Source organism: Schistocerca cancellata, chromosome 9 (assembly GCF_023864275.1).
Source record: "Schistocerca cancellata isolate TAMUIC-IGC-003103 chromosome 9, iqSchCanc2.1, whole genome shotgun sequence".
Classification (NCBI taxonomy): Eukaryota; Metazoa; Arthropoda; class Insecta; order Orthoptera; family Acrididae; genus Schistocerca; species Schistocerca cancellata.
Window position 1 is genome coordinate 154,916,324 of NC_064634.1, and position 9,381 is coordinate 154,925,704.

A 9,381-nucleotide genomic window follows, 5' to 3' on the forward strand; every position below is an offset into this window, starting at 1 on the left:
TGCATCTCGAGACGATCGTGGTAAATATCGCTTCGTGCAAGCGTCAGCGTAGCGTCAGTCGAGCAAAGTCGAGACAAGTCAAGCTGAGAGATGTTGCACAGTTAAGTAAACGGTACGCGACGCAGACAATGCTTTTCCAAGTGTCCCACGTCACGCAGCAGAGTGGCGCAGTGGAAGCGTGCTGGGCCCATAACCCAGAGGTCCGTGGATCGAAACCACGCTCTGCTAAAATTGTTCTTTTTCTTGGGTGCTTCGAGCTCGATCATTAAGCCTGGGGTGCGCTGACCCAGCGTCAACAGCAAACCCTGTAAGTTCTGAAACGATGACGACGTCGTGTGGAGAATACGAGAAACACTTCCTAAGACGCAGAGTTTCTTACGATTCTGCAGCAACTACATTTCTCGATCACAACGTTAATGTCCTATCGGGCCACACGTGCAACTTTCGCGATATAAAAATCGCACCTCCCCGGCGGGGAATCGAACCCCGGTCTCCCGCGTGACAGGCGGGGATACTAACCACTATACTACCGAGGAATACGCAAACGATACGCACAACGCACGCACACTTATTCTTCTCAAGTAGGTGATTCATCTCAAATCTAGCGTCCCGATGCTTTCAGAGTCAGCTGCTACGAAATAAAAGTATGCCCCAGGTGAGGCTCGAACTCACAACCCCGGCATTGCTCACGGCTACTGCCTTATAAGTACCGTGCGCTAACCAATTGCGCCACTGGGGCTACAGCAGGGTGCTTTCAGTTAGCGGTATTTGCTTTGCCGCCAACCTGTTGTGGCTACAGACCCATCATACGACCGTCACCTGCGGCCATACTGCGACTTTAGCACCTGGCTACGGATGCTTCATACGATTCTTGTTTCATATGCTACACTTACAAGCATATCAACCGCTTGTCATCACCGAAAAATTGCAGAAAAACGCGCGCCTTGCCTTCTGCTACCTGTCCAACAGCGAGGGCAGATGTGTGGCAAGCTCTAAGCTATGCAGGCGCACCGTGGCCGAGCAGCTGGAGGAGAGATGCCTTCCTTGGCAGCTCCCTGCAGAGTGCGGAAGACCAGAGTGGCCGCGCCGCCGTTGTCAGTGGACGACACGCAGTTGCCGAGCCACGGAGAACACGTTGCTCTGCGATGTGTACCCGCCTCATATGACGAAAGGCGAACAGTGGCCCTGTGGCGCAACGGATAACGCGTCTGACTACGGATCAGAAGATTCCAGGTTCGAATCCTGGCAGGGTCGGCATTTTGTTAGTTGCGGGCGCGTAGCTAGGCAGTGCATTCGAATGTTTCCACCTGCGTGGAGTGCAATGTCAATCCTGAGCATCTCGCAGCTGCATCTCGAGACGATCGTGGTAAATATCGCTTCGTGCAAGCGTCAGCGTAGCGTCAGTCGAGCAAAGTCGAGACAAGTCAAGCTGAGAGATGTTGCACAGTTAAGTAAACGGTACGCGACGCAGACAATGCTTTTCCAAGTGTCCCACGTCACGCAGCAGAGTGGCGCAGTGGAAGCGTGCTGGGCCCATAACCCAGAGGTCCGTGGATCGAAACCACGCTCTGCTAAAATTATTCTTTTTCTTGGGTGCTTCGAGCTCGATCATTAAGCCTGGGGTGCGCTGACCCAGCGTCAACAGCAAACCCTGTAAGTTCTGAAACGATGACGACGTCGTGTGGAGAATACGAGAAACACTTCCTAAGACGCAGAGTTTCTTACGATTCTGCAGCAACTACATTTCTCGATCACAACGTTAATGTCCTATCGGGCCACACGTGCAACTTTCGCGATATAAAAATCGCACCTCCCCGGCGGGGAATCGAACCCCGGTCTCCCGCGTGACAGGCGGGGATACTAACCACTATACTACCGAGGAATACGCAAACGATACGCACAACGCACGCACACTTATTCTTCTCAAGTAGGTGATTCATCTCAAATCTAGCGTCCCGATGCTTTCAGAGTCAGCTGCTACGAAATAAAAGTATGCCCCAGGTGAGGCTCGAACTCACAACCCCGGCATTGCTCACGGCTACTGCCTTATAAGTACCGTGCGCTAACCAATTGCGCCACTGGGGCTACAGCAGGGTGCTTTCAGTTAGCGGTATTTGCTTTGCCGCCAACCTGTTGTGGCTACAGACCCATCATACGACCGTCACCTGCGGCCATACTGCGACTTTAGCACCTGGCTACGGATGCTTCATACGATTCTTGTTTCATATGCTACACTTACAAGCATATCAACCGCTTGTCATCACCGAAAAATTGCAGAAAAACGCGCGCCTTGCCTTCTGCTACCTGTCCAACAGCGAGGGCAGATGTGTGGCAAGCTCTAAGCTATGCAGGCGCACCGTGGCCGAGCAGCTGGAGGAGAGATGCCTTCCTTGGCAGCTCCCTGCAGAGTGCGGAAGACCAGAGTGGCCGCGCCGCCGTTGTCAGTGGACGACACGCAGTTGCCGAGCCACGGAGAACACGTTGCTCTGCGATGTGTACCCGCCTCATATGACGAAAGGCGAACAGTGGCCCTGTGGCGCAACGGATAACGCGTCTGACTACGGATCAGAAGATTCCAGGTTCGAATCCTGGCAGGGTCGGCATTTTGTTAGTTGCGGGCGCGTAGCTAGGCAGTGCATTCGAATGTTTCCACCTGCGTGGAGTGCAATGTCAATCCTGAGCATCTCGCAGCTGCATCTCGAGACGATCGTGGTAAATATCGCTTCGTGCAAGCGTCAGCGTAGCGTCAGTCGAGCAAAGTCGAGACAAGTCAAGCTGAGAGATGTTGCACAGTTAAGTAAACGGTACGCGACGCAGACAATGCTTTTCCAAGTGTCCCACGTCACGCAGCAGAGTGGCGCAGTGGAAGCGTGCTGGGCCCATAACCCAGAGGTCCGTGGATCGAAACCACGCTCTGCTAAAATTATTCTTTTTCTTGGGTGCTTCGAGCTCGATCATTAAGCCTGGGGTGCGCTGACCCAGCGTCAACAGCAAACCCTGTAAGTTCTGAAACGATGACGACGTCGTGTGGAGAATACGAGAAACACTTCCTAAGACGCAGAGTTTCTTACGATTCTGCAGCAACTACATTTCTCGATCACAACGTTAATGTCCTATCGGGCCACACGTGCAACTTTCGCGATATAAAAATCGCACCTCCCCGGCGGGGAATCGAACCCCGGTCTCCCGCGTGACAGGCGGGGATACTAACCACTATACTACCGAGGAATACGCAAACGATACGCACAACGCACGCACACTTATTCTTCTCAAGTAGGTGATTCATCTCAAATCTAGCGTCCCGATGCTTTCAGAGTCAGCTGCTACGAAATAAAAGTATGCCCCAGGTGAGGCTCGAACTCACAACCCCGGCATTGCTCACGGCTACTGCCTTATAAGTACCGTGCGCTAACCAATTGCGCCACTGGGGCTACAGCAGGGTGCTTTCAGTTAGCGGTATTTGCTTTGCCGCCAACCTGTTGTGGCTACAGACCCATCATACGACCGTCACCTGCGGCCATACTGCGACTTTAGCACCTGGCTACGGATGCTTCATACGATTCTTGTTTCATATGCTACACTTACAAGCATATCAACCGCTTGTCATCACCGAAAAATTGCAGAAAAACGCGCGCCTTGCCTTCTGCTACCTGTCCAACAGCGAGGGCAGATGTGTGGCAAGCTCTAAGCTATGCAGGCGCACCGTGGCCGAGCAGCTGGAGGAGAGATGCCTTCCTTGGCAGCTCCCTGCAGAGTGCGGAAGACCAGAGTGGCCGCGCCGCCGTTGTCAGTGGACGACACGCAGTTGCCGAGCCACGGAGAACACGTTGCTCTGCGATGTGTACCCGCCTCATATGACGAAAGGCGAACAGTGGCCCTGTGGCGCAACGGATAACGCGTCTGACTACGGATCAGAAGATTCCAGGTTCGAATCCTGGCAGGGTCGGCATTTTGTTAGTTGCGGGCGCGTAGCTAGGCAGTGCATTCGAATGTTTCCACCTGCGTGGAGTGCAATGTCAATCCTGAGCATCTCGCAGCTGCATCTCGAGACGATCGTGGTAAATATCGCTTCGTGCAAGCGTCAGCGTAGCGTCAGTCGAGCAAAGTCGAGACAAGTCAAGCTGAGAGATGTTGCACAGTTAAGTAAACGGTACGCGACGCAGACAATGCTTTTCCAAGTGTCCCACGTCACGCAGCAGAGTGGCGCAGTGGAAGCGTGCTGGGCCCATAACCCAGAGGTCCGTGGATCGAAACCACGCTCTGCTAAAATTATTCTTTTTCTTGGGTGCTTCGAGCTCGATCATTAAGCCTGGGGTGCGCTGACCCAGCGTCAACAGCAAACCCTGTAAGTTCTGAAACGATGACGACGTCGTGTGGAGAATACGAGAAACACTTCCTAAGACGCAGAGTTTCTTACGATTCTGCAGCAACTACATTTCTCGATCACAACGTTAATGTCCTATCGGGCCACACGTGCAACTTTCGCGATATAAAAATCGCACCTCCCCGGCGGGGAATCGAACCCCGGTCTCCCGCGTGACAGGCGGGGATACTAACCACTATACTACCGAGGAATACGCAAACGATACGCACAACGCACGCACACTTATTCTTCTCAAGTAGGTGATTCATCTCAAATCTAGCGTCCCGATGCTTTCAGAGTCAGCTGCTACGAAATAAAAGTATGCCCCAGGTGAGGCTCGAACTCACAACCCCGGCATTGCTCACGGCTACTGCCTTATAAGTACCGTGCGCTAACCAATTGCGCCACTGGGGCTACAGCAGGGTGCTTTCAGTTAGCGGTATTTGCTTTGCCGCCAACCTGTTGTGGCTACAGACCCATCATACGACCGTCACCTGCGGCCATACTGCGACTTTAGCACCTGGCTACGGATGCTTCATACGATTCTTGTTTCATATGCTACACTTACAAGCATATCAACCGCTTGTCATCACCGAAAAATTGCAGAAAAACGCGCGCCTTGCCTTCTGCTACCTGTCCAACAGCGAGGGCAGATGTGTGGCAAGCTCTAAGCTATGCAGGCGCACCGTGGCCGAGCAGCTGGAGGAGAGATGCCTTCCTTGGCAGCTCCCTGCAGAGTGCGGAAGACCAGAGTGGCCGCGCCGCCGTTGTCAGTGGACGACACGCAGTTGCCGAGCCACGGAGAACACGTTGCTCTGCGATGTGTACCCGCCTCATATGACGAAAGGCGAACAGTGGCCCTGTGGCGCAACGGATAACGCGTCTGACTACGGATCAGAAGATTCCAGGTTCGAATCCTGGCAGGGTCGGCATTTTGTTAGTTGCGGGCGCGTAGCTAGGCAGTGCATTCGAATGTTTCCACCTGCGTGGAGTGCAATGTCAATCCTGAGCATCTCGCAGCTGCATCTCGAGACGATCGTGGTAAATATCGCTTCGTGCAAGCGTCAGCGTAGCGTCAGTCGAGCAAAGTCGAGACAAGTCAAGCTGAGAGATGTTGCACAGTTAAGTAAACGGTACGCGACGCAGACAATGCTTTTCCAAGTGTCCCACGTCACGCAGCAGAGTGGCGCAGTGGAAGCGTGCTGGGCCCATAACCCAGAGGTCCGTGGATCGAAACCACGCTCTGCTAAAATTATTCTTTTTCTTGGGTGCTTCGAGCTCGATCATTAAGCCTGGGGTGCGCTGACCCAGCGTCAACAGCAAACCCTGTAAGTTCTGAAACGATGACGACGTCGTGTGGAGAATACGAGAAACACTTCCTAAGACGCAGAGTTTCTTACGATTCTGCAGCAACTACATTTCTCGATCACAACGTTAATGTCCTATCGGGCCACACGTGCAACTTTCGCGATATAAAAATCGCACCTCCCCGGCGGGGAATCGAACCCCGGTCTCCCGCGTGACAGGCGGGGATACTAACCACTATACTACCGAGGAATACGCAAACGATACGCACAACGCACGCACACTTATTCTTCTCAAGTAGGTGATTCATCTCAAATCTAGCGTCCCGATGCTTTCAGAGTCAGCTGCTACGAAATAAAAGTATGCCCCAGGTGAGGCTCGAACTCACAACCCCGGCATTGCTCACGGCTACTGCCTTATAAGTACCGTGCGCTAACCAATTGCGCCACTGGGGCTACAGCAGGGTGCTTTCAGTTAGCGGTATTTGCTTTGCCGCCAACCTGTTGTGGCTACAGACCCATCATACGACCGTCACCTGCGGCCATACTGCGACTTTAGCACCTGGCTACGGATGCTTCATACGATTCTTGTTTCATATGCTACACTTACAAGCATATCAACCGCTTGTCATCACCGAAAAATTGCAGAAAAACGCGCGCCTTGCCTTCTGCTACCTGTCCAACAGCGAGGGCAGATGTGTGGCAAGCTCTAAGCTATGCAGGCGCACCGTGGCCGAGCAGCTGGAGGAGAGATGCCTTCCTTGGCAGCTCCCTGCAGAGTGCGGAAGACCAGAGTGGCCGCGCCGCCGTTGTCAGTGGACGACACGCAGTTGCCGAGCCACGGAGAACACGTTGCTCTGCGATGTGTACCCGCCTCATATGACGAAAGGCGAACAGTGGCCCTGTGGCGCAACGGATAACGCGTCTGACTACGGATCAGAAGATTCCAGGTTCGAATCCTGGCAGGGTCGGCATTTTGTTAGTTGCGGGCGCGTAGCTAGGCAGTGCATTCGAATGTTTCCACCTGCGTGGAGTGCAATGTCAATCCTGAGCATCTCGCAGCTGCATCTCGAGACGATCGTGGTAAATATCGCTTCGTGCAAGCGTCAGCGTAGCGTCAGTCGAGCAAAGTCGAGACAAGTCAAGCTGAGAGATGTTGCACAGTTAAGTAAACGGTACGCGACGCAGACAATGCTTTTCCAAGTGTCCCACGTCACGCAGCAGAGTGGCGCAGTGGAAGCGTGCTGGGCCCATAACCCAGAGGTCCGTGGATCGAAACCACGCTGTGCTAAAATTATTCTTTTTCTTGGGTGCTTCGAGCTCGATCATTAAGCCTGGGGTGCGCTGACCCAGCGTCAACAGCAAACCCTGTAAGTTCTGAAACGATGACGACGTCGTGTGGAGAATACGAGAAACACTTCCTAAGACGCAGAGTTTCTTACGATTCTGCAGCAACTACATTTCTCGATCACAACGTTAATGTCCTATCGGGCCACACGTGCAACTTTCGCGATATAAAAATCGCACCTCCCCGGCGGGGAATCGAACCCCGGTCTCCCGCGTGACAGGCGGGGATACTAACCACTATACTACCGAGGAATACGCAAACGATACGCACAACGCACGCACACTTATTCTTCTCAAGTAGGTGATTCATCTCAAATCTAGCGTCCCGATGCTTTCAGAGTCAGCTGCTACGAAATAAAAGTATGCCCCAGGTGAGGCTCGAACTCACAACCCCGGCATTGCTCACGGCTACTGCCTTATAAGTACCGTGCGCTAACCAATTGCGCCACTGGGGCTACAGCAGGGTGCTTTCAGTTAGCGGTATTTGCTTTGCCGCCAACCTGTTGTGGCTACAGACCCATCATACGACCGTCACCTGCGGCCATACTGCGACTTTAGCACCTGGCTACGGATGCTTCATACGATTCTTGTTTCATATGCTACACTTACAAGCATATCAACCGCTTGTCATCACCGAAAAATTGCAGAAAAACGCGCGCCTTGCCTTCTGCTACCTGTCCAACAGCGAGGGCAGATGTGTGGCAAGCTCTAAGCTATGCAGGCGCACCGTGGCCGAGCAGCTGGAGGAGAGATGCCTTCCTTGGCAGCTCCCTGCAGAGTGCGGAAGACCAGAGTGGCCGCGCCGCCGTTGTCAGTGGACGACACGCAGTTGCCGAGCCACGGAGAACACGTTGCTCTGCGATGTGTACCCGCCTCATATGACGAAAGGCGAACAGTGGCCCTGTGGCGCAACGGATAACGCGTCTGACTACGGATCAGAAGATTCCAGGTTCGAATCCTGGCAGGGTCGGCATTTTGTTAGTTGCGGGCGCGTAGCTAGGCAGTGCATTCGAATGTTTCCACCTGCGTGGAGTGCAATGTCAATCCTGAGCATCTCGCAGCTGCATCTCGAGACGATCGTGGTAAATATCGCTTCGTGCAAGCGTCAGCGTAGCGTCAGTCGAGCAAAGTCGAGACAAGTCAAGCTGAGAGATGTTGCACAGTTAAGTAAACGGTACGCGACGCAGACAATGCTTTTCCAAGTGTCCCACGTCACGCAGCAGAGTGGCGCAGTGGAAGCGTGCTGGGCCCATAACCCAGAGGTCCGTGGATCGAAACCACGCTCTGCTAAAATTATTCTTTTTCTTGGGTGCTTCGAGCTCGATCATTAAGCCTGGGGTGCGCTGACCCAGCGTCAACAGCAAACCCTGTAAGTTCTGAAACGATGACGACGTCGTGTGGAGAATACGAGAAACACTTCCTAAGACGCAGAGTTTCTTACGATTCTGCAGCAACTACATTTCTCGATCACAACGTTAATGTCCTATCGGGCCACACGTGCAACTTTCGCGATATAAAAATCGCACCTCCCCGGCGGGGAATCGAACCCCGGTCTCCCGCGTGACAGGCGGGGATACTAACCACTATACTACCGAGGAATACGCAAACGATACGCACAACGCACGCACACTTATTCTTCTCAAGTAGGTGATTCATCTCAAATCTAGCGTCCCGATGCTTTCAGAGTCAGCTGCTACGAAATAAAAGTATGCCCCAGGTGAGGCTCGAACTCACAACCCCGGCATTGCTCACGGCTACTGCCTTATAAGTACCGTGCGCTAACCAATTGCGCCACTGGGGCTACAGCAGGGTGCTTTCAGTTAGCGGTATTTGCTTTGCCGCCAACCTGTTGTGGCTACAGACCCATCATACGACCGTCACCTGCGGCCATACTGCGACTTTAGCACCTGGCTACGGATGCTTCATACGATTCTTGTTTCATATGCTACACTTACAAGCATATCAACCGCTTGTCATCACCGAAAAATTGCAGAAAAACGCGCGCCTTGCCTTCTGCTACCTGTCCAACAGCGAGGGCAGATGTGTGGCAAGCTCTAAGCTATGCAGGCGCACCGTGGCCGAGCAGCTGGAGGAGAGATGCCTTCCTTGGCAGCTCCCTGCAGAGTGCGGAAGACCAGAGTGGCCGCGCCGCCGTTGTCAGTGGACGACACGCAGTTGCCGAGCCACGGAGAACACGTTGCTCTGCGATGTGTACCCGCCTCATATGACGAAAGGCGAACAGTGGCCCTGTGGCGCAACGGATAACGCGTCTGACTACGGATCAGAAGATTCCAGGTTCGAATCCTGGCAGGGTCGGCATTTTGTTAGTTGCGGGCGCGTAGCTAGGCAGTGCATTCGAATGTTTCC

The 9,381-nt window shown here is 53.4% G+C and overlaps 27 non-coding genes across 27 annotated transcripts; 13 read left to right on the plus strand and 14 right to left on the minus strand.

Moving 5' to 3' along the window:
- Nucleotides 1-156: 156 nt before the first annotated feature.
- On the plus strand, nucleotides 157-228 carry Trnam-cau (transfer RNA methionine (anticodon CAU)). Its single transcript has one exon. It is a non-coding gene; the product is annotated as a tRNA-Met (tRNA).
- A 236-nt stretch (nucleotides 229-464) lies between these two features.
- On the minus strand, nucleotides 465-536 carry Trnad-guc (transfer RNA aspartic acid (anticodon GUC)). The gene has a single exon. It is a non-coding gene; the product is annotated as a tRNA-Asp (tRNA).
- A 111-nt stretch (nucleotides 537-647) lies between these two features.
- On the minus strand, nucleotides 648-739 carry Trnai-uau (transfer RNA isoleucine (anticodon UAU)). Its single transcript is given in 2 exon segments — nucleotides 648-683; nucleotides 702-739. It is a non-coding gene; the product is annotated as a tRNA-Ile (tRNA).
- A 442-nt stretch (nucleotides 740-1,181) lies between these two features.
- Trnar-acg (transfer RNA arginine (anticodon ACG)) lies at nucleotides 1,182-1,254 on the plus strand. Its single transcript has one exon. It is a non-coding gene; the product is annotated as a tRNA-Arg (tRNA).
- Nucleotides 1,255-1,502: 248 nt separating this feature from the next.
- On the plus strand, nucleotides 1,503-1,574 carry Trnam-cau (transfer RNA methionine (anticodon CAU)). Its single transcript has one exon. It is a non-coding gene; the product is annotated as a tRNA-Met (tRNA).
- A 236-nt stretch (nucleotides 1,575-1,810) lies between these two features.
- Trnad-guc (transfer RNA aspartic acid (anticodon GUC)) lies at nucleotides 1,811-1,882 on the minus strand. Its single transcript has one exon. It is a non-coding gene; the product is annotated as a tRNA-Asp (tRNA).
- A 111-nt stretch (nucleotides 1,883-1,993) lies between these two features.
- Nucleotides 1,994-2,085, minus strand: Trnai-uau (transfer RNA isoleucine (anticodon UAU)). Its single transcript is given in 2 exon segments — nucleotides 1,994-2,029; nucleotides 2,048-2,085. It is a non-coding gene; the product is annotated as a tRNA-Ile (tRNA).
- Nucleotides 2,086-2,527: 442 nt separating this feature from the next.
- Trnar-acg (transfer RNA arginine (anticodon ACG)) lies at nucleotides 2,528-2,600 on the plus strand. Its single transcript has one exon. It is a non-coding gene; the product is annotated as a tRNA-Arg (tRNA).
- A 248-nt stretch (nucleotides 2,601-2,848) lies between these two features.
- Nucleotides 2,849-2,920, plus strand: Trnam-cau (transfer RNA methionine (anticodon CAU)). Its single transcript has one exon. It is a non-coding gene; the product is annotated as a tRNA-Met (tRNA).
- A 236-nt stretch (nucleotides 2,921-3,156) lies between these two features.
- Nucleotides 3,157-3,228, minus strand: Trnad-guc (transfer RNA aspartic acid (anticodon GUC)). Its single transcript has one exon. It is a non-coding gene; the product is annotated as a tRNA-Asp (tRNA).
- A 111-nt stretch (nucleotides 3,229-3,339) lies between these two features.
- Nucleotides 3,340-3,431, minus strand: Trnai-uau (transfer RNA isoleucine (anticodon UAU)). The gene is given in 2 exon segments: nucleotides 3,340-3,375; nucleotides 3,394-3,431. It is a non-coding gene; the product is annotated as a tRNA-Ile (tRNA).
- A 442-nt stretch (nucleotides 3,432-3,873) lies between these two features.
- Nucleotides 3,874-3,946, plus strand: Trnar-acg (transfer RNA arginine (anticodon ACG)). Its single transcript has one exon. It is a non-coding gene; the product is annotated as a tRNA-Arg (tRNA).
- Nucleotides 3,947-4,194: 248 nt separating this feature from the next.
- On the plus strand, nucleotides 4,195-4,266 carry Trnam-cau (transfer RNA methionine (anticodon CAU)). The gene has a single exon. It is a non-coding gene; the product is annotated as a tRNA-Met (tRNA).
- Nucleotides 4,267-4,502: 236 nt separating this feature from the next.
- Trnad-guc (transfer RNA aspartic acid (anticodon GUC)) lies at nucleotides 4,503-4,574 on the minus strand. The gene has a single exon. It is a non-coding gene; the product is annotated as a tRNA-Asp (tRNA).
- Nucleotides 4,575-4,685: 111 nt separating this feature from the next.
- Nucleotides 4,686-4,777, minus strand: Trnai-uau (transfer RNA isoleucine (anticodon UAU)). Its single transcript is given in 2 exon segments — nucleotides 4,686-4,721; nucleotides 4,740-4,777. It is a non-coding gene; the product is annotated as a tRNA-Ile (tRNA).
- A 442-nt stretch (nucleotides 4,778-5,219) lies between these two features.
- Trnar-acg (transfer RNA arginine (anticodon ACG)) lies at nucleotides 5,220-5,292 on the plus strand. Its single transcript has one exon. It is a non-coding gene; the product is annotated as a tRNA-Arg (tRNA).
- A 248-nt stretch (nucleotides 5,293-5,540) lies between these two features.
- On the plus strand, nucleotides 5,541-5,612 carry Trnam-cau (transfer RNA methionine (anticodon CAU)). The gene has a single exon. It is a non-coding gene; the product is annotated as a tRNA-Met (tRNA).
- A 236-nt stretch (nucleotides 5,613-5,848) lies between these two features.
- Trnad-guc (transfer RNA aspartic acid (anticodon GUC)) lies at nucleotides 5,849-5,920 on the minus strand. The gene has a single exon. It is a non-coding gene; the product is annotated as a tRNA-Asp (tRNA).
- A 111-nt stretch (nucleotides 5,921-6,031) lies between these two features.
- Nucleotides 6,032-6,123, minus strand: Trnai-uau (transfer RNA isoleucine (anticodon UAU)). Its single transcript is given in 2 exon segments — nucleotides 6,032-6,067; nucleotides 6,086-6,123. It is a non-coding gene; the product is annotated as a tRNA-Ile (tRNA).
- A 442-nt stretch (nucleotides 6,124-6,565) lies between these two features.
- Nucleotides 6,566-6,638, plus strand: Trnar-acg (transfer RNA arginine (anticodon ACG)). The gene has a single exon. It is a non-coding gene; the product is annotated as a tRNA-Arg (tRNA).
- Nucleotides 6,639-7,194: 556 nt separating this feature from the next.
- Nucleotides 7,195-7,266, minus strand: Trnad-guc (transfer RNA aspartic acid (anticodon GUC)). The gene has a single exon. It is a non-coding gene; the product is annotated as a tRNA-Asp (tRNA).
- Nucleotides 7,267-7,377: 111 nt separating this feature from the next.
- Nucleotides 7,378-7,469, minus strand: Trnai-uau (transfer RNA isoleucine (anticodon UAU)). The gene is given in 2 exon segments: nucleotides 7,378-7,413; nucleotides 7,432-7,469. It is a non-coding gene; the product is annotated as a tRNA-Ile (tRNA).
- A 442-nt stretch (nucleotides 7,470-7,911) lies between these two features.
- Nucleotides 7,912-7,984, plus strand: Trnar-acg (transfer RNA arginine (anticodon ACG)). The gene has a single exon. It is a non-coding gene; the product is annotated as a tRNA-Arg (tRNA).
- Nucleotides 7,985-8,232: 248 nt separating this feature from the next.
- Trnam-cau (transfer RNA methionine (anticodon CAU)) lies at nucleotides 8,233-8,304 on the plus strand. The gene has a single exon. It is a non-coding gene; the product is annotated as a tRNA-Met (tRNA).
- Nucleotides 8,305-8,540: 236 nt separating this feature from the next.
- Trnad-guc (transfer RNA aspartic acid (anticodon GUC)) lies at nucleotides 8,541-8,612 on the minus strand. Its single transcript has one exon. It is a non-coding gene; the product is annotated as a tRNA-Asp (tRNA).
- Nucleotides 8,613-8,723: 111 nt separating this feature from the next.
- Trnai-uau (transfer RNA isoleucine (anticodon UAU)) lies at nucleotides 8,724-8,815 on the minus strand. Its single transcript is given in 2 exon segments — nucleotides 8,724-8,759; nucleotides 8,778-8,815. It is a non-coding gene; the product is annotated as a tRNA-Ile (tRNA).
- A 442-nt stretch (nucleotides 8,816-9,257) lies between these two features.
- On the plus strand, nucleotides 9,258-9,330 carry Trnar-acg (transfer RNA arginine (anticodon ACG)). The gene has a single exon. It is a non-coding gene; the product is annotated as a tRNA-Arg (tRNA).
- The last annotated feature ends 51 nt before the right edge of the window (nucleotides 9,331-9,381 follow it).